We start from the raw sequence: 20,779 nt of genomic DNA, 5'->3' as shown, positions 1-20,779 counted from the left end.
AAGGGCCTATACAGACTTGATCCCCCATCAAAAACTCTGCAGGATTTCCTCCTCCTCAGTCCAGAGGAATATCTTCAAGTCCAGAGGGGTTGCTGCTGCCGCTGCTGGTCCTCTGAGGGCTTTTCATCGGCGCTCATTACATCCGAGGGAATGGTGGCCGCAGCGCACATCCACGCAACTCTTTCTGAATGTTTGGCATTTTTCGAGCATCTTGACTTGTGATCGAGAGAGACGCGGACTGCAGCAGCCTTCCGATTCCCTTTCACATGGAGATTTGTGCCTCGCTCGTGCTGCACATCTTGAAAACGGGGACCGGGGCCCTGCTGGTTTTTCCTCCACTGCTCTCAACCTCGATTTCATTTATTCGAGAAAATGCGTAAGTGTTATTTTCATTGATTTCAATCCAATTGAGCGTATTCACAGTGTGATGTGCCGCTGTATATCCACATGCAGAGCGATTCATCGCCATTTAAGCCCGCGATTTGCGCTTGGCTCACAGACTTCAACGCAAAGAAAGATAGTTTTCTTGTTTTAAAAATGCGCTTTTTTCATATTTATAGGTAGATTATGATAGCTGTCGCATGCTGTTTCGAGCGTGCATGTCTCTGTGAGATAAATATAGAGAGATAAAGATGGAGATAAAGATGGATAGGGACAGAAAGGGGGTTGAGGGGGTGGTGGGAGGGTGGAGGGGGGGCTGGTGCAACAAATTGTGTGTTTGAGCGCTTGGTTGAGACTGTATGGGTCCGTGGTAGTCCCTGTTGCCAGCAGGACATTACTGCTAGAAAAAGGCCTACGTCATATGGTAATTCAAATTCAGTTCAGGTATTCTCAGCATACACGTTTGCAGCAAAAAGAGCGCCGGATTGGCCAGGTGGGCAGGCTGGCCCTCAGGAAAGAGGCGCTTTGGAGTGTGTCAAAAAGCTTCAGGTCAAGCTTTATTTTACACAATCTGCTCACGCACACGCCTCGTATACACATTTCCCCCCTCTCTCTGTGGCTCTGCCTGTTGACCCAGTATGTCTGCAAAACCCCCAGCAAAGCCACCCATGGGTGATACTCAGGGATGTCATTCCTCCCCACCACAGAACAGCCTGTGCAGGTTAACCAGAAGTCCATTTTTAAAAAATTAAACTTGTCATGTCCTGGAGTTGTTGCTTTGGCTGCTTTTTTTCTCCCTGAAAATGTGAATAGGAGCTGTCCATCAGTGGGAGGTGCTGAAATGCCTTGATGCTGAAAATACTCGTGTGTTGGCTGAAATGGGCAGAGGGAGCTGCATTTGGAGCAGACATCACATCTGAAATTGCTCGTGCTGCTGCAGCCAAAAAGCATTTTACTTAAACCTGAACCGGTTTTGTCCTCAAGTGTACACTTTCGCATGCACATCTGGCAATTTTACAACCTGCCTGTAAAATGAAGGACACTGGCGGAGTGTTCAAGAATGGGGGGCTGCTTTTTTAGGGTTGGTTACCACAGTATTTGCATGCATTTATAGCCATTATGTGTCACCTATAGCCTGCTTGATTGGGTTGGGATGATTAAATGGTGAACTGGAGCATCCTAAATGCTGCATAGGCATTTAAGCTAACTGTTCTGTTGGGAAGATTATTGCCTATCAGACCATAAAGTCCTTAGTATCACTGGGCTCTTTAAATAGACAAAAACTCAGAGAAAATGGTAATTTGGGTGTATAAAAAAGTAATATTCTCACTAACATATGATCTAATTTGCATCCTCCACACTGTAAAATCTGACAAGTTGGTTTTAAAAGAAAACCAAGGAAACTGATTGCATTCTATTTCCTCAATTAAAGTTGACAAGTTTAATTAAAATCACTCTTTCAGAGTTTTGGCAACTTCAGCAAATCAAGTGTACTGTGCTATATATCTGTATTCTGCTGGTTGCAAACTAGCAATTTCTTTATTTTTAAACATGGTAAGAAAACAGAACTCACAGATCTCCTAAATTCATCATCAGCAAAATCCACTATGTTAAGTCAGACTAACTTGATTTACTGAAGTTGCTAACAATTTTAAGATGCAACAACTTCACAGAAATTAAGCAAATACAGCTAAACTTTACGATATCTTAACTATTAGATATAAAGTAGACAAAACTGACGATTAATAGTTAGATTCACTTAAGTTTTTCAAGTCAATTGATTTCCTAGATTTTTTTTTTTTTTGAGTAAGATCAACTTGTCAGATTTTACAGTGCATACGATACTCCCTAAGAATTTTTGCAGCTGTCCTTTTTACAGTTTTAAATTGGCATATCTTTCAGTTCCAGGTCTGGATTATTTCAGTGCACCGTAATACTCCAGTGCTGTAACTGCGAAAATTAAGGCCACACACTCGTAAGTGTCTCAATAGGGCATTGGGTCAACATGAGTCACCTGAGCTGCTACACTGAGCTTTAAGATTCTGAAAAGAACTGGAGCTTAATCTAAGAAATGCAAGTATTTTTTAACAAGAAGTTTCACCTTTTGTATTTAACCTGTTATTCACTGCTCCCATTTTCAGGTCTCTGCTCGAAAATTGTCTTTAAATATAGAGTATATCTCAGCAACCACGAGGCCAATATGAATTATCAAAGTCTTAAACTAAGCATAATAAATGGGAGATGAACTTGAAAGCATCAGTATAGATGCTACTGGACCAGATAAAATATGGGTGCAAGACAGAATAAATTGACATTTTTATCCTTGCCTGAAAAAACATTACAGTTTTAAAGTGAATATGCCTTTGAAATAATGGAGAATTTGCCCAAAAGCTCAACGAAACCATAAAACAATATCTGAAAGTCACTTGTGCAGCGACGGATGCTTATAGGATAAAGCAGGACACAGAGGGAGAGCATTAAAGACTGTCAAAAGAAAAGACGTGTAGTGTTGCTCGGTTGAGGAGTGGTTACCATTACTGGTGGCAAACACAATTTCCATGCTCATCAAACAACTCAGGGACCTGTCATGGCCTGAGGATTTGGTTTTGTCACCTTGTAGTGCCTCGCTGTTTCAGGACAGAAACACCAAAGCATAAGGAGTGTGATCACTCTGACAGGCGTTGTGGTTTTGGCTTTTACCTGCCTGCTAAGGGGGACCAAATGGATGTAAACCATGCCAGGACCCACTCACCAGAACAGCTCTGACAGAAGCCTTCACTGTGGGTAATAAGCACTTGGGCGAATGGATTTCTTTTCATGCGTGACACACATGTAGTCAACCACTGGTTCAGAACAGGGTGAACGGTGACTCATCTAACCATTCGAGGTATTTCTGCTTTTGTTCTTTCCACAACCTGCTGCGCAAAAGAGGTAATTTACGTATAATAAGGGCTTTACGCGATGCAGTTCCACCATAATATTGCTCCCTAAATTTCTTGTGACAAGCTGCCTTCTCACACCTCAGACAGACATTTGTAGCGAGTTGATTCATGGTGCCTTGTCTGCTTTTTCATGCATCTGGAAATAATGCACACACCTCACAGTTGAGGACTATTATGCGCCTGTTCTTCCCAGGTGGTTTTGTCATTTCAACACATTTCCATGCCATCATCACCTTAGCCGCATTTTCCAATTGGGAAACATCATTAAGTCAAACAATGTACATCACAGAAGCTCTGGCGAAATGCAGCCTATTTCAACAATCAGCTCTCTATAAAAGCCACAGTTTTCTTCTTTGAGCCACAGGAGCCAAAATAATGAGGGCTTGCTGAAGGATTTTACACACAACACTAAGCATGGTGGGATGTTAATCACTGAGTAATTCTAAGGACCAATCACACACCTGTGTGGAATAAACTGTATGTCTGAGATATCAAACAGCCTGTCAGTCAAACTTGGATTCATAATGATCACAATTATTCATAATTAATTTCCCAAACTCATTACAATACATTACAATTAGGTGATAAATTATTAATGGGCAAAAAAATAATTTGTAAGTCATTTATCAAGCAAAATACCAAATACTATCTGGTTCCAACAGCTCAAATGTGAGGAGCAAAATATTTTGCTTCTGCCTTTTTATTTTAGTAAATGACAGAATAAGCTCCTCACAAGCTTAAGCTCCTCTTTGTTAATAATGGTGCATGTTAATTACAATCTTAAAAATAAAAGTATACTGCATTGGCTTGTTCCCATAACATAACCCTTCCTCGTAGAACCTTTTATTAACGTTATAAATAAAACAAATTTAGAGGGATCGACCCAGAACCCAACATATAGGGTAAGACCTAGAACCCTCTGTGAAAGGGGAAACCCAGAACCACCTATGTGAGGTACCTAAGAATCCTTCTATGGTGTAACGGTTCCTCCCAGAACCCTCTCTGACGGCTCTGGGACAGTTCTCTCTGACCCACTAAGGGGTGCTCGAAAAATAGCAACTGACTACATTACCCATAGGTCTTTCTGCCACTAACCATGGTTTCAGTTCTTAATGGAACTCTTTGTCTTACAAAGAACCCTTAAATAACCTTTTCTTTAATAAAGGGTTCTTCAGAGGTAAGTTGTTCTGGGTAGAACCTCAGCCCCTGAGGGTTAACCCTTTTTGATCATTTATTTCTAAGAGTGTAGTGTTAAAAATATCAAAAGAATATAAAAAAATATATATATATGTGTGTGTATATATATATATTCCTTTTATGGATACATATCCATTCAGAATATTTGAAACAGTTTCTCATGTTCAGCAGTATCTATACACCGGTGCAGCTGCTCGCTCTCTCTTCAGGGCCATGTCCATCAAAGCGATTTTTTCTGGAGGCCAGTGTATTCTTTAAATGATTTGCAGTGGGAGTGCCGAGCATTTAGGTTGAGCTACAAATGCCAGAGGCACAATGAGCAGTGGTGGATGAAGTACCTGAAAGCCATACTTGAGCAAAGTTTTCATCTTTCTTAACAGAAAATGACTTTGGTAGAAGTTAGGACAGTCATGTCTAAAGTCCAGTCAGGGGGCCATTTGTGGCCCTCAGACAGACTTTGAACCTGCCCTCGGCTTGTTTTTCAAAATATACTATATGATTAAGACAATACTGGGGTATCAAACAAGATGGCATGCACCAAGTAGGAACTATGTAGGCGAAACTAATGTGCTTTCATAAACAGACAGTAAACAAGCAAACAAACAAATCCCCTAACATCAGATATTCCCTGCAAGGTAGCAGACATGGCCACAGCAAAGAAGAATAAGGTCGACAGCCAGGGCAGCCACTTTCAGGAGCTGAAAGTTGAATGTTTTTTCACTTAAAGATAAAGCAGTTGCTTCTGTGTCATTTGTATGTGATTTTTTTTTTAAAAAATATGTTATAAAAGAGATAATTAAGAGATCATTTAAATCGTATGCCCTCACTGTCAATTATTCTCTCTGGTTGAAAAAAATGGTATCTAATATCAATATTCTGCAAGTTGTAATGTCGGAATTAGAAATTCCAATTAAATGATGACAGTAAAGTTCATATACAACAGACTAGGGCCGGGCAGCATCCTGATATGTCGACATGATATGAGACTAGATATAACTGCAGATTTTGGATATTGTAGTCATAAGTGTTGTCTTTTCCTGATTTTTAAGGCTGTAATTTTTTAAAACTTGCATGGCTGTTCTGGATGTTCTTTTATTTGCTTTGACCTACTTAGTCATTGTAATAAAATTACCAAAGATTATTTGTCTAAAATGTGTCTGTGTGAATATTTTGTGAAAGCACCAATAGTCAACTTAACAGTATTATCACAATATCGATATTGAGGTATATAGCCAAAGATGTTGTGATATTTAAATTTCTTCCTATGGCCTAGCACCTCCCTTACAGTGATCCCGCTACTAAATTAAGAAAGTTCAATATCAAGGTATATGGTAAACAAATAAATAAACAAAAAATCATGATATTTGAATATTCTATGGCCAGCCTTTTTAACTGACCTTTCTTTGCTGAAACTATGAACTGGTGTAGATTTATGCCCATTTTCAAAAGACTTGAGTTTTGATCTGTCAGCAGCAAAATGCTGAATCATTTTCATACAACCAATAATTAATAATCAAACTAACCACCAACAGTTAGCCTTCCAATATCATCTGAATATTTATATTGAGGCATTCGGTCAAAAATATCGTGATATTTGATTTTATTTCCATATCGGCCTGAGCTACAGCAGACCTTTCTTTGCTGAGGTTATGAACTGGTGTACACTTAAGCCCAATTTTGAAAGCCTTGGATTTCGATCTGTTGACAGCCAAAATGCTGATTCATTTTCAAATTATCAACATAACAGTCAACCTAAGCACCAATAGTTAGCCCCACAAGTAATGTCTGCAACAACAAACATTGATCAAAGTGTTTCACAAAGAGTTGAAATCGCTTAAATTAAAACAGTCTTAAATAAGAGAATGTAAGTAAATTTAAAAAGGCATCCAATATCTTCATAACAACGCAAAAATAGAATTGGAATATCGATATCGAGGTGTTTGGTCAAAAATATCATGATATTTCATTTTTTCCAAACCGCCCAGACCTACAGTTGATGTTTCTCTGCTGAAACTATGAACTGGTGTAGATTTATGCTCATTTTAGAAAGCCTTTGGGTTTTGATCTGTCGACAGCAAAAATGCTGATTCATTTTCAAATTACTATCTCCTCCAATGCACTTATGCTTTTTGGCGATTGATGGGGGCAGTCGGTGCTTCTGCGGGATATGCTTTACTATATGGGGGCACTGTTTTGTTGTTTCATCAATTTATATTGTCGTCTTGGCCTTCTGCATACTTCTCTGTGTGATATGAGGATTGGTGTTGGGAGTGGCGATAAATTACAGCTGAGGTTCTGTCTGGATAAAGTGAAAAACAGCACAGTTCCTCCAGGACTGCTGTTTTTATCTTAACTAATACTGAGGCAATGTGTGCATTTTTGTATGTATATGAGCTGTATGTCTCAGCGTGACATAAATAAGCGAGTGGGACACAGTTTGAGATCAGCCTGACTTCCAGTCGGCTCCATTTTGATAGATAGCACTCTGTATCTTTCCAGTGGTACCGCCACAAAACATGTGTTTGTGTCGAGTCGAGAGACAGGCCGATCTGAACGAGTCGAACTGCTCGGGTGTGAAAGAGTCCAATGCATGCCAGGCTGGAGAGACTTAGTATTCACTGTAGCAGCTTAAGTTATGCCTTTGTGCACCAGAAAGGGGATTATTCAGCGAATCCTGCTCTGTGTCATTCACAAGCCTGCATTTCTAAATCAACACATATTAATGTGGTGATGTATGAAGAGGCTGTTTCTGCGTGTGTGTGTGTGCCTGTAGACCCACTGCGCTTCATTACAACTAAGTGTGTCTTATGTAGAGTGACAGCATTGATGCCTGCAAAAAAATCATAACTTATGGCACAAATGTCACCATGACACATTCACTGTTTTGACTGCAGCCGTTGGTGCCTTATTTCACCATCTGTGTTGTGTACGATGTGTCTGTTGTGGCCTGCAGCGGCAACCAGCCATCATCTCCAGTGAAAGCGTCTGATGGAAAGAGTATGCTCGACTACTGGTACCATGTTTCTGCCTCTTCAGCAACCAGACACTTTCTGCAAATGCCATAATGCCCTTTATAGACCCCTCTACAGATTCCCCACAACCTACACATATACAGTTTAGCAGTAATGCTTGGGTCAACATTATTTTCTGTGATTATAGGTATGGCGGTGCTGTGATGTGAGGCGCAGCTGAGTACCGCCCACTGTTCTAAAGAATGCATAATCACAGTAAACAATGTCCTAAAGGCAATTATGGCTTTTATACAACAGTTAAACTGCTTATTTGTACCATTTCAAAAGTTTTATTCAGAGTTAACATGAGTAAAATGGAGATGCATCACAATGTTTGATACGGCTTAAAGAAAAGCACAGAGAGCTTTGCATCATGGGAATTACCTAATTCTGGGAATGTGTAGGGCTGTGTTTTGATAGTTAGTTTCATTTTGCATTTGATCCCGAGCTGATAAAACATTAATTAGACAAGTATTTAATGTTGTTGTTTTTTAATAAGCAGAAACACTTAGGAAAGGTAATTCAGGGTATCATTAAGCTACATCGAAAAATATCCCAGTGAGCGCGGTATTGATTTGCAGGTGAAAAGACGTCCACATCCAGATTAAAGGTGGCGAAATTTACCACCTTAAGCACACAGCTGTTGTTTCACAGCAGGCTGTATTTCAGTGTAAAGCAGCTCTTGACCACCACTTCACATAAAGTCACTGAAATGCTGAGGGAACAATCGCTTTTTTGTGACCCAGACATCTATGAAAACTCCACCAAACATGCCCCAATCTTGATGTCTAGACACATTTTGACCTGCAAAACACCAAATCAACACTTGTATGAAAAAAACATGAGTTGTAATAGTTGTAGCCTTTTGATATTTTTCTCTATTTGTTTTTTGAGGTATTATTTTAAAATCTTATGTTAGTAAAACTTGATAAATGCTAAACCCAAATACACAGGGCTCTTTTCTTATTAAAACAAGATACTGATTTAATCATTAGATTCAATACTAGATTTAGATTATGAAAGTATTTTTGAATCCAAACCTAAGGAATGTACAATAAATAAAGCCTGACGCTATGAATTGCACAGAATGCAGTGGTCACAGTAAATAGAAATTAGGCTAAAAAGTTCATTTATTGCTCTTCTGAGGCAAGTTACTAGCTAAGACCAAGAAGAAAAGGACAGAATGAAATGCTTAGTATAATTTTAAAAAATCTGTCTGTGACATGACTCAGATGCATCAGGTAAAATTGTGTCTCCAAGGCTTCCTTACAGTCAAGAAGGCAGCAAAAATAACAAAAGCATTTTTTTCTTTTAATATGCCTAACTTCAGTGGACAGTAAGATATTAGGTATGGAATTAATTTGTATGTGCTCCGGTTCAAATGAAGACCAAACTTTACAATGGATGTCAGTTTTTGGGCCACAAAAAGCTTGTTTTGATTGTAGAAAATGCCTTTTACTCTGTGCTTTTACTACACAGTTTTGTCGATCACTTCTGTCTGCTACCGTCTAAATGGAGTGAAGAGTCCGAAGCCACTGATGATGCAAAACAGTCAGTAAAAAAGTTTTTCAACAACTGTGAATCACAGCAACCACAAGGGCATACATACATTAGAAAGTGTGGAAACAAAATATTAGGCTTATGGGTCCAGTAGTACATGGGATAAGCTGCAGACAGGTGGGTGGAAATATACATACATGCACACACACAACCACATGCAAGACCACGAATTTGCAAGCATATATTTTGAATTTCAAGCCTTGAGGGGGCTCTTGTTCTTTCATGGAGGATAGCTGCTCCTTCTCTCAGCTGTTAAACTAAAACAAAAAAAAAACTGAATCCCAGAGGGAGAAAGTCTACAGAAATGTCTATAGAAACTTCAAAACTCCTGCAGCATATTTCTGTCTGTATGTTCAATATGTCAATTATTTACCAAAATATAAAACTAGCGCAAGTTTGGAACACACTGACAATATGGATGGACAATGGTAAACCAAAATATTATGCTGCAGGATACACTTCGAAGGTTTCTGTGTACAATTTGATACTTTGTTGTAACCATCAACTGGGGTAGCTGGGATCCATGCTGGAACCGCCACAAATCAAAGCAGCGAGCTACAAACCTTAAAAAAGCTCACTTTCAGCCCTACAGGGAGAGAGTGTTTGGTAAGAAAAAGAAATGTTTCTACTATTGGAGAAGTATTCCTTTTCCTCCTCTGGCCTGTGGTATTACACGAACGGAAACAGAAACTCCTTTTTCACACGAGAGATACATATTTTCAGATAATGCGCACACATATATTGTAGTCATTCTGTGCCTTTGAACAATAAGAATATTAAAGGTCTGCAGCCATGCTAGCAGCTCTTTGAGGCTGTGCTTACAGGCACAGTGGTGCTTTGTGCTTAATGCTAAAGTCAGCACACTAACATCACAATGAGGTGCTCACGCTGATGTTCAGCAGGTACGATGCTTACAAGGATCAGCATCTTAGTTAAGCATGTTGGCATGTTGTTACATCAAGTTTTTTGTGGTTTGACTCCAACTGCTAATTGGGGACCCACAGAGAAAAGAGAATCAAATCTTCACTGCGAAGACCACAGGCAGCTAGTATGTGTAACACAATGAGTCTAAGCCAGAGAAACTCCACTTGCTTTGCCTGGGGGACCATGTTTCCAAAATTACAGGAGGCCAGGGGTCAAAGCCCCACACTTGTTTCTAGGATTTTAGGAGGTTTTGTAGGATTTTTTGACGTTTTTAGGATATTAAGACATTTAGGAGATTTTAGGAGGTTTCAAGGTTTATAGGACATTTCTAGCATTTTAAGGCGTTTCTATGATTTTAGAACATTTCTAGTATTTTTGGGAGGTTTCTAGGATTTTAGAATGTTTCGAAAATGTAGGATCTTTGTGGGATTTTAGGACATTTCCAGGATTTCTGGACATTTCTAAAATTTTAGGACATTTCAAGGATTTTAGGATTTTTCTAGGATTTTAGGGATGTTTCTAGGATTTTCAGACATTTCGGACATTTCTAGGATTTTAGGACAATTCTAGGATTTTAGAAACATGTCTAGGATTTATTTTTTTAAATTTATTTTAAGGATTCTGGGAATATTTCTAAGAATTTGGGATGTTTCCAGTGTTAAAGGACTTTTCTAAGTTTTTAGGATATTTCTAGAATTTTAGGGACATTTCTAGGATTTTCAGACATTTCTAGGATTTTAGGACATTTGTGGAATTTTAGGACATTTCTAGGATTTTAGAAATGTGTCTAGGATTTTAGGTACGTTTAGGGTTAAAGGACTTTTCTAGGATTTAAGGGACGTTTCTAGGGTTAAAGGACTTTTCTAGGAATTTTTCTTGGGTTCTAGGACATTAGGGGCTTAGCTAGGATGTCTGTCAGGGAGTGCAGGGGATCCTCCACTGTCACTTTTTTGATAAACAAGCTCTAATCTGTTGCTGTTTTTTGCACTCTAGAACGTTATGTATACTGAAAGTATAAAAACTCCAAGTGTGAATCACTTTTTTTTTCATTTTATTTTCAATTTTAATTATGGATTCAAAAATGGTTGCGGGGCCATTAGTCTACAGCCATGCTACCAGCTCCTTGAGGCTGTACTTACATGCACAGAGGTGCATTGTGCCTAATGCTCATGCTGAGGTTCAGCAGGTACATTTCTTACCATGACAAGCAATTTAATTTAACGTGTTGGCATGTCGTTAATTCAAGTATTTGTGGTTTAAATAAATGCTAATTGGAGACCCACAGAGAAAAAAAGAGTCAAACCTTAATACGGCAAAGACCACAGGCAGCTTACATGTGTGACACAGTAACTCTATACTGCAAGCCGCCCACCAACACGTTTGCACAGCACCTTCAAACCACAACTACACATCAGAGTCCAACCTAGACCAACGAGAGCCATATTCTGCCATTTGATGTGTCAAGTTCAAACGTAGTGTAGGTGAAAGCAAGCCCTTGGAAGGGCTTTGCCTCAAAGCCCGGGCAAATCTCATTGTCTGCTTATCAGCCTCAAATTTACTCCGCCTTACTGAGATATTCCCTTAGAGAATTAGGGATAATAGCTGAAGTGATGACTGTCATGATGAGTCTCTATCTCTCTCATGTTCAATGCTCCCCTCCTCTTTCTATCCCCCTCTCTCTAACTTTCCCCTATTTATCTAATTCCCCACATATTAATATGCATTTTATCTCCTGCCAGTTCATTTAGCTCAGATGTCTTTGATGAGAATATCTTAACGTTACTTAGAGCCATGCATGCATGGACTTTCATGTTGCATCTCACTAGGAACAGAGAGCGATTCATGATACAATGAACGAAGTTACCAAATCAGTGTAAGAATGAAATGAATATCTAGTTCATTAATGCTTTGGCAAACAGCTTAGATTCTAGTTGCTGGAATACATTAGATTGGCTTAATTGGCAAAGATGAAACCCCAGTAACTGGCGCCAAGTCAAACACTACTAAACCAAGAAGGGAATCTTGTAAGGCTGACAAGATTGCCTCTTTAGTGTGTGGCTCAGAGTCGCCTCTGCTACATTTTTCCCCCTTTTATGACAACACTTTTCTTCAACCACAGTGTTTTCTGGCCTTGAACAAGACTGTTCGAACATCTTGTTCCCTTGTTGCCATGTACTAATACATTATTGGTGAACCTCATTGTTTGCCACAGAAGCATTTTGTCCTTCAAATTCAAAAGGAAAGAAAGAGAAAGGCTCTTACGATGCCATTCTTTGTGTCTTATATCCTCAATAATAACACAAAGTCCCTTTCATTTGTTGTGAAATGTATTAAGCCTTGGCTAAGCAGCTGGTGCACTTAAAGGACAGTTGCAACACAATTTGCTCTATTACTCATTGCGTGTAGAGAAAGATGTCCCAGTCACATTTTTTTTGCAGCTAATTGACCAATCTTAAGTCCCACTCCCCCATAAGTCCTGTTTCCAAACACTTCCGGTATAGTGCCTTTAGGACTGTAAGTAATCCCTTTGTATATATACCTAGAAACTCGATCCATTTAGCATTTCCACTGCAGACTGTACTCCTAAATGCTCCATCCAGTAAGCTTGAGTGTTATCATTATTACAGTACCCAGGGTATTTAGAAATCCTAACAGTGTGATTTTCAAAAATACAGACCCTCATCTTTTCATTAACTTTAAACTGGACAGGCTGTAATGAAGATGTTTTGCATGTGCATCATGTGCCACAGTGTGATGCAACAGGCAGCTGAGCTGATTGCGAGTGATGAAGAGAACATTACAAGAGCGTAAACAGCCGGACAACAACCGTGTCATGCCCACAAAAGTACAGACAGCAGAGAGGCAGCCGGGAAAAAAGCTTCTTTTAACATCTATTAAGGGGTTACTTTGTCCAAAACAGAGTTGGTGATTGTTAAAACAGTGGAATAAATTGAGTAGACTGAAAATGGCAAGACAGCCTGAGGAATGTATCAAACTCGCTGGTCGGCAGGGTATGAAGGCATGAAAAAACGCCCAAGCCTACAATCTAGCTTTTTTTTTTTTTATTGGCAAAACTGAGGAACGCACCTGGTTTGTCATCCACGTAATTGGATATATAGCTGTTGAAATTCTTATATATATCACCACTAACGTGGATGTTAATCAAGAGAAACCATAAAAACAAATGGAATGTTCAAAGTGGTCATACTGATATTTAAGGTGCGTCGCTTGATTCTTGTCGTCAGCTCATGCACTGAGTAACAAAACTAGTTACATTACAAGTAATGTTCCACCTTAAGAGTTGCCAGCAGTCGGTCGAGTGAATTAAAACACTTTTTCTCTGTCCCCAGCTGCTGCTTAGAGGCTTCAAAATATCCTTTCATTTTATAGTTAACTAATGTATAAAAAAAAAGTTGTCATGGTATGAACAGTGGTTACATAAATCTTCAAAACCAGCCACGACTTAGCCTTGAGGAAGAATTACGGTTCTCTACTGACCAATCAACAGACTGCAGTGTTTCTAGCTCCACCTTTTAGTACTGGATATGTGTGCTGGATAAGGAATCATTCTAATGTTATTATCCAAAACTTTCTGTAATAGAAACAGTAAAAAATATAACCTGAACTGAACTAAACTGAACCCGACTGCTTGGTGGAAATGAGACTTTGGTCACTTTTGCTCAATCAGACAGGCTTGATGAAACAAAACATGATGACGCCGGTTCTACTTAACCGGGTGCTGCAGTGTTTATTAGATCATTTTCGGGGCGTCAGACAATACAGTTTTAAGAAGCAGACAGCAAGGACAGTATGCGACGAAAGGATATTCTCAATTAGAAATTTCATGAACAAGGCAAAATGACGAGAATGGAGAAGCCGAAGATGAAAAGACCATCAGTCGACATAGCTCCTGCACTGTCGGGTATGTGTCCCCATTTTACCCTGCTGGGGACCTGGAAAGTACTGCATGCATGTATTAATGACTACAGACCTGACCTAATGTTAGTCTCTCTGTAATATAGAAAGTTACTTCGGAGTGGCATGGAGTTGTTCAAAGATTATATAACAAAAGAGACACTAGCTTTGATATGTCTTGTTAACGACAAGTCATCTAATCTTAAAAATGTCTGCTACCAACCTATCGGTGCTTTTCCAGACCTCTTTAACATTTCCACAGAAGTAAGGAGTGAGCAAAGCTGGCTGATGTTTGATCTAACTTTAGGCTTTTAATGTAGCTTTATGTCAATTAAGTTGTATGCTGGCATTTTCCTAGGTTAACTTAAATTGTGACTATATACAATGTCCATGAACACTGTACCAGTCCCCTCGTCACATCTTTTAACCATCTCCAAATTATGGTTTTCTTTATAACACATACACGTCTATAGCTCATAGAAAGTCTAAGTTTTCCTGGGTCCAGACCTTTGAATCCACCAGCTCCATCAAGTTCTCACTGATATCGGGCTTAGCAATATGAAACAGCAAATTCTCTGTTAAAATAAAACTAATGAGCGCCACGCGGGACTCGATTAGCCAATCAGCGCCATGAGCGAGACTAATACCGTTGTCAAGGTATTGTCCAGCATTGTCAAGGTGGGCCCCAGAACCAATGAGGAGTAAAAACAACAATGGTGAGTGCTGCAGACAAGAAAGATGCTGCTGTCGAGGCTGTTCTCGATTGACACATCCTCTCAATATTGCCTGTAATCTGTGTTGGCACAAAACCAGTATGTTGGTATGGCTACACATCAGTATGGACTAATACTTAAATGACGTTAGATTCAGGCGGATACATTGGTCTCGAGCAATTTATTACAGGGAAAATCAAATCCTCATCCCTTGTGGAAATCAGTCGGAGTGAAGGCACTGACAGACTAAAGATGGAAATCTAACTAAATGAAAATGTCCTACATCAAGCAGTCTCTAAGTATATTAGAAAAGGGGAAAGTTGACAGAGGTTCTGTATTGTTCAGAGCTTGTTCAACTATAACTAGAACACAGAGTGAAAAGGGGTGGGAGTCAGAACGGGCTAATTCCAGTCCTCATATTGACTTTATGTTGATAACATATTATTTATCACAGTTACCAAACTTTAAGAATTTTTCAGGCACTTTGTAGCTGCCATAGCAGCCGCAGGTTAGACTCCAAACTCGGCCCTTTGCTGCATGTCAACCCCCCCCTCTCTCTCTTTCCCTTTTTTTACACTAAAGCTGCCCTATTAAATACAGTCTAAAAAATAAATTAATTAATCTCTGGATCAGCCAATCAGCCAATCCATAGGATTAGGATCATAAAAGACATAACAAGACATGCTGTCTCAATACTGACTAAAGTGTGCTCATTACAGACTGGAAATATCCCTTAAATTAGACAATTGGACCAAAATTTTGCAGATATTATTTTAAGAGTGGAAATATTTTATATTATTATACATCTGTAGGTTATCCAGAATAGGCAGAAAGCTCTTTATGGAAAGAAACATTGCTGTTTGATTTTTATTTATTTTTTAATGGGATTTGTCAATGCTTCGAAAACAGGAGAAATCTCAGACACGAATGTCCCCAAACCTCAGCACATTCCGTGTATCCAAACCTGTGCATAGCCCTAAAATACTTAAGTAAAAATAAATAAAGAAATTATGAAAGAAATTAAATAAAACATGCTTAATGAGATTTCTTCATCAATAATTAAAGAATCCTTTATGACAGCATTCAGCGGATTAACCAGTAATAATAATCATTAGCTGCAGAACTAGTTTTTAAGCTCCTTAATCATCAAAAGAGGCAAAAACTTCTTAATTGCCTGTTACACCTGAAGCTCAGTAAGCATTGTGCACTTCCTTGGAATGTCTTTTCAAATACACAGCTGAAGCTAAATTTTGCAAGCTTGTCTAACTAGCACCTGCTGCTCGGACTTTAATTATCCAGGCAGGGAATACGGACACAAACTGAGGGGGAGTCACAGGTCTTTATCTCATTCACACCTTGGTAATGAAAATGACTAAAAATAATGGCCAGGTAATAATATTAGAGCACTGTCTGACTAACCAACCTACCACTTGTGGTGCAGCGTCTTTAATTGGCAGCTCCTGTCGCCTGATTGGATAAGGATGCATCGCTGTCCTGGATACACAAATACACACATTGTTTCTGTGTCCAGTCAGAATACTGAATTGGTCTTTTATTCACTTTTCTTTCCGCACTGACAGAGTAAGAACAAGAGTGCATGCAGGTCAGACAAAGTAGGTGTCATTATACCTGATCCCGAGAATAAAATCTGACCTCGCTTTTTGGTGAAAACTTTGTCTCTCTTAAATGTCAACTTTCCAGGCGCAGAAGGGAAAAGAGCCTTGTTTTTAGCTTGACGACCATGTATTGTTGTGTTAATATAATGGCTTTGAAAGAGTTTATCCCAACCCAAAGAGCCTCAACGGACACATTGTAGGCATTCTGTGCGTTTGAACACGAACATGATTTAGAGTCTACAGCCATTGCAGCTCTGTGAGGCCGTACTTATCGGACACAGTGGTGCTTTGTACTAAATGCTAAAGTCAGCAGTCTAACATGCTCATAATAGCAATGCACATGCTGATGTTTGGCAGACACAATGCTTACTTTGCTCAACATTAAAGTTTAATGTGTTAACATGGTAACATTTGCTAATTGGCACTAAACACAAAGTACAGCTGAAGCTGATGGTTTTGGAGATTTGCAGGTGGAGTATTTGGTCATAAGCTACATAATTGGACAAATTAAAATTCTGGCACTATGAAAACCTAAAGGAAACAGAGTCTGTGTTTCCTCTATACCAGGGGTAGGCAACCTGAGGCTCTAGAGCCACATGTGGCTCTTTTGCCCCTCTCCGGTGGCTCCTGTGTCTCTGACTAAAAATTATATGGAAATGAATTGCGATTATTTTTTAAAGATTTTCATTCAATTTTTCAATTGCAAAAATATGTAGCCTGTACACAGAATATGAAAATGTATTTCATTAACTAAAATATGGATTGTATTTCTGTGGCTTTGGTGCCTTTTCTGCTAAATATTGCCAAATTTCAAAAATGGTGGGCGGTCCTGGATCAAAAAGGCCTAACTAGCCAAATTCCAAATCCAAGACAGGAGAAGTCTCAGAGGAAAATGGAGAATAATAATAATAATAATAGTTATTAGTGCATAGAGGCAATAATAACAGTGCATGGATAGATGTTTTAATTTTTACCACCAACACTGCAAAATTAATGTAACCAAAAATAATAAATAGTGGTAAAACACATTAATGAATGCTCATGTAGACCCATTAATAATATTGATAGGCTAGTTTGACTATATGTGTTGTGTTACCTGCGGCTCCAGACACTTTTTTTTTTTTTTTTGTTTTGGGCCAGAAATGGCTCTTTTGATAGTAAAGGTTGCTGACCCCTGCTCTATGCATTCAGCTCTTCGCCCATGGCAATTAAGAGCTCTGCTGTTACTAAAATTTCACATGATCATCAATAGCCTCTGCTTTCAGGATTCAGTAGAGGTGGGGCCAAGCTCCTCAACACAAACATACAGAGCAGAGCAGAGCAGAGCAGAGGACAACAGGAAACTGGAATCGCATTATGATATAAATGTTTTTCTTTCTTATTATTTTTTTTTTATATGTTACTAATAACCCCATGTGCATAGACTAATTCTGGTACAATTCACATGTTGAGTTCCACACTAATCCTGTTTTAATGTTTCAGGCATCCAGGTTTTCCTACACATTTGGTTATTTGTGGCCGGCCGCCACAATTAAAAATTCGCCACAACAAATAGATTTTTGGAGCCAGACTGTTAATTAGGAATAGTGGCGCAAGTTTGTTACATCGGGCCCCAGTTCAAGATATTATGATGGTCCCTACTGACAGACTTTGCACCTATCTTAGCTACCATTTATCACAATATCATATAATGAAATAAAGACCTGACATTAAACAATATAACATAGGCCTACATACCACTCAACAATCATCACAGCATATCTATTATTAAAATACCAAAGACAATAAAAAACAATTTCTATTTTTGATAGTTTATGTATAATTTTATTATCAACTGCTACTACTGATTTTACCAAAAAAAGAAGAAAAATAGTTGGGGTTTGCATTTTGATAAAATAAACCAAATAACAGCATTTTTAATTTAACATAAGTTCTTATTTGAACGCAGGAGTGTTTCTGGGGTGGAAATCTGAATCACTCACAAGCATCCCCTTTCCACTCAACAACTGATGAGCCCCAGTGAAGCTGCACTGCCTGCACTGTCTATATTTATGCCCTGATTAGGAGCGTTATTGGAATATATATATATATATAGCCTTTAGTTTATCATTGCACACTTGGGGCAGAGATGGCGTAGCAGGAAATCAGGCACATTGAAAGTGAACCTCATTCTGCTGGGTCTAAAACTTTGCTTTGTATCTCATCCATTGATCTGATCTGATCTGATCAGCTGTGAACAGATCTATAGATCAATAGTCCAACCCAAGAGTTACAAACTGCTGCAGAGGAAAAAGAGAGCTCTGCCTGCTGTGCTGCATTCAAGGAAAAAACAAATCCAGCATATTGAGGCATCACCAATTATATTCAAAGGGTTTCATATTGATAGGCCTCTACATCTTTATACGTTTTATAGGCTATGCAATGCTGACAAAAAATATGCATTATGTTACTGTGAGCTTTGATTGGGGGGAAAACACATTTGGTTTTGTTTGGTATAAACAATTTATTTTTTTTTTTTTAATCATTATTAACAGTTAATGTTACCAACAGTCACTGAATGAAAATGATTACAATTTGCAACCCTGTTAAAACAGATCAGTAATGCTGTTTTGCCCTCATTGTTCTCCGTGTAACGTATGTGTATATTGTGGAGTGAGAACTAACCCTTTAAAAAAAGCCCTTAAAATGTTACATTTGTCAGCAACCAGTCAAATGGTAACTGAGGAAGCAATTTGGCCTTGTGTGCTCTGATTAATTTGGCATACCGTGAACACACCAGTCATAATTTTATTTTAATGGAAACTCAACTCCTGGCTTTTTCTCCTGATGTTCTTCACCACTGTTTTGGAAAAAGGAAATAATGGAAGTAACAGGTGAACCAGCTTTAAAAGTGACAATTTTCTTTTCAAATAAGTGCTGCACAGTGAATCTAATTATGGTGATGTGAAGAGTGGTTCGTGTGGATTTTGAAAAAGTAACCGAAAAGTCTAATGATCAACCATACCACGAGCAAGACTAAAAATGTACACCTCCCTTCATTCTTTGTGGTTTTGTTCGAAGTGCTAATTAGAAACCCACTGAGAGCGACGAAAAAAGAATCAAATCTTTATACTGCAAAGGCTATAAGCAACTTACATGTGCAACACGATGATCTATACCATAAGCCTCCCACCAACTAATGACACCCCCTGCTTATGTAGCTTCAAAACACAACTACACAGCGGAGGTCCAGCCTACACTACAGACAGCCATATGAGTATTCTGCCATTTCGTGCATGCAAGTTCAAACCTCGTGTAGGTGAAAGCGAGCCCTTGGAAATTTTTTCAAGCATTGAAAAGAGAAGAGCCTTGTTTTTCTGCCTGACGGCCATGTGTTGTTGTGTCAGTATAATAGATTTTAAAAAAGCTTTTGTAATAGAAGAAGTTTATCCCAACCCAAAGAGGAGCATGTGCGTTCTGAAATACATCAACAGGAAGTTTTCAAGATGCATTCTCAAAACATCACATCACAACAGGGGCTGCAACTAAATTATTTTCATTATTAATTTGAAGATGGATGAATCATTTAGTCTCATTTTCTGAAGGCCAAAGTGATGTCTTCAAACTAACTCCAAAAACCCCAAATTTCCTGTTTCCTGCTAAATGGGACAAAAAAAAACATCTAATCTTCTCATTTAAGAGGTTGAAACCATAAAATGTTTGGCATTTCAACATATTCTCACTCCCAATTCATCCACGCCAGGGGCCCTAAACATCAAAACACGCTACATACCCCCCAGTGTCAGTTTTTGACACTTAGGGACGGCTTGTGAATTTACGCTGATTACATGCATTGTGTCTTTTTATAATAAACTTTCCTTCTTAGAGAAAATGTACAGCTTCTGCTCCTTAAATTCATACAGAAATTCATACAATTAACTTAGAGCAAAGGTAAAAAACTTTGAGTTAAGGTTTACTTCCTTAGGCTGAGGCAACAAACATGCGTGGTTAGGTTGAGTGCTGCCACTTCAAAGTTGGAGATTCAGATCATCAGTCGGAGACCCCTTGACTGAGATTGTTTAAAATCAAGCAGTCCTTTATTTTTTGCTAGTCACTTTACTCCTGGGGTCGTCTTGGTCTCTAGATTTTGCTGCAGAGTGAATGCTCTTAACTTTAATGCTACCCTTTGGTACTGATGGCTCGGGATCTCTTAAAAAATCCCTGCTGCAGTCACGACGGAGTGGAACGAGAGAGGAGACACTTTTTTTCATTAATTTTTCATTTTTTTATTCAACTGCCAAAAGAAAATTGGAACAATTACTAATTTCAGTCATTCTTAAAGCAAAAGTGTAAAACAATCTCTGGTTTCAGTGTCCTAAATGTTCGCATATTATTCTTTTTCTTATATAGTTGAAAATTAACAAATCACAATGTTCTGATATCATTAAAATAAAATCATTTACCAGTTAATTACTAATTATTTCTTTTTTTAATGACTGTATTGCAGCCCTTAAAAGTATTGCTGTGCGATTGACATCTCA

General features: G+C 38.7%; 1 protein-coding gene across 1 annotated transcript in view; it reads left to right on the top strand.

Moving 5' to 3' along the window:
- Positions 1-331: 331 nt before the first annotated feature.
- The window catches only part of LOC121944983 (leucine-rich repeat-containing protein 4C-like), a 61,473-nt gene continuing 41,025 nt past the window's right edge, over positions 332-20,779 (top strand). Inside the window, exon 1 of the mRNA XM_042488974.1 lies at positions 332-376. The gene's annotated coding sequence lies outside the window, so the exon portion shown is untranslated. The remainder of the gene's footprint in view (positions 377-20,779) is intronic.

Source organism: Plectropomus leopardus, chromosome 1, assembly GCF_008729295.1.
Source record: "Plectropomus leopardus isolate mb chromosome 1, YSFRI_Pleo_2.0, whole genome shotgun sequence".
In the NCBI taxonomy this organism is placed as follows: domain Eukaryota; kingdom Metazoa; phylum Chordata; class Actinopteri; order Perciformes; family Serranidae; genus Plectropomus; species Plectropomus leopardus.
This window is presented reverse-complemented; position numbering and strand designations above follow the sequence as displayed.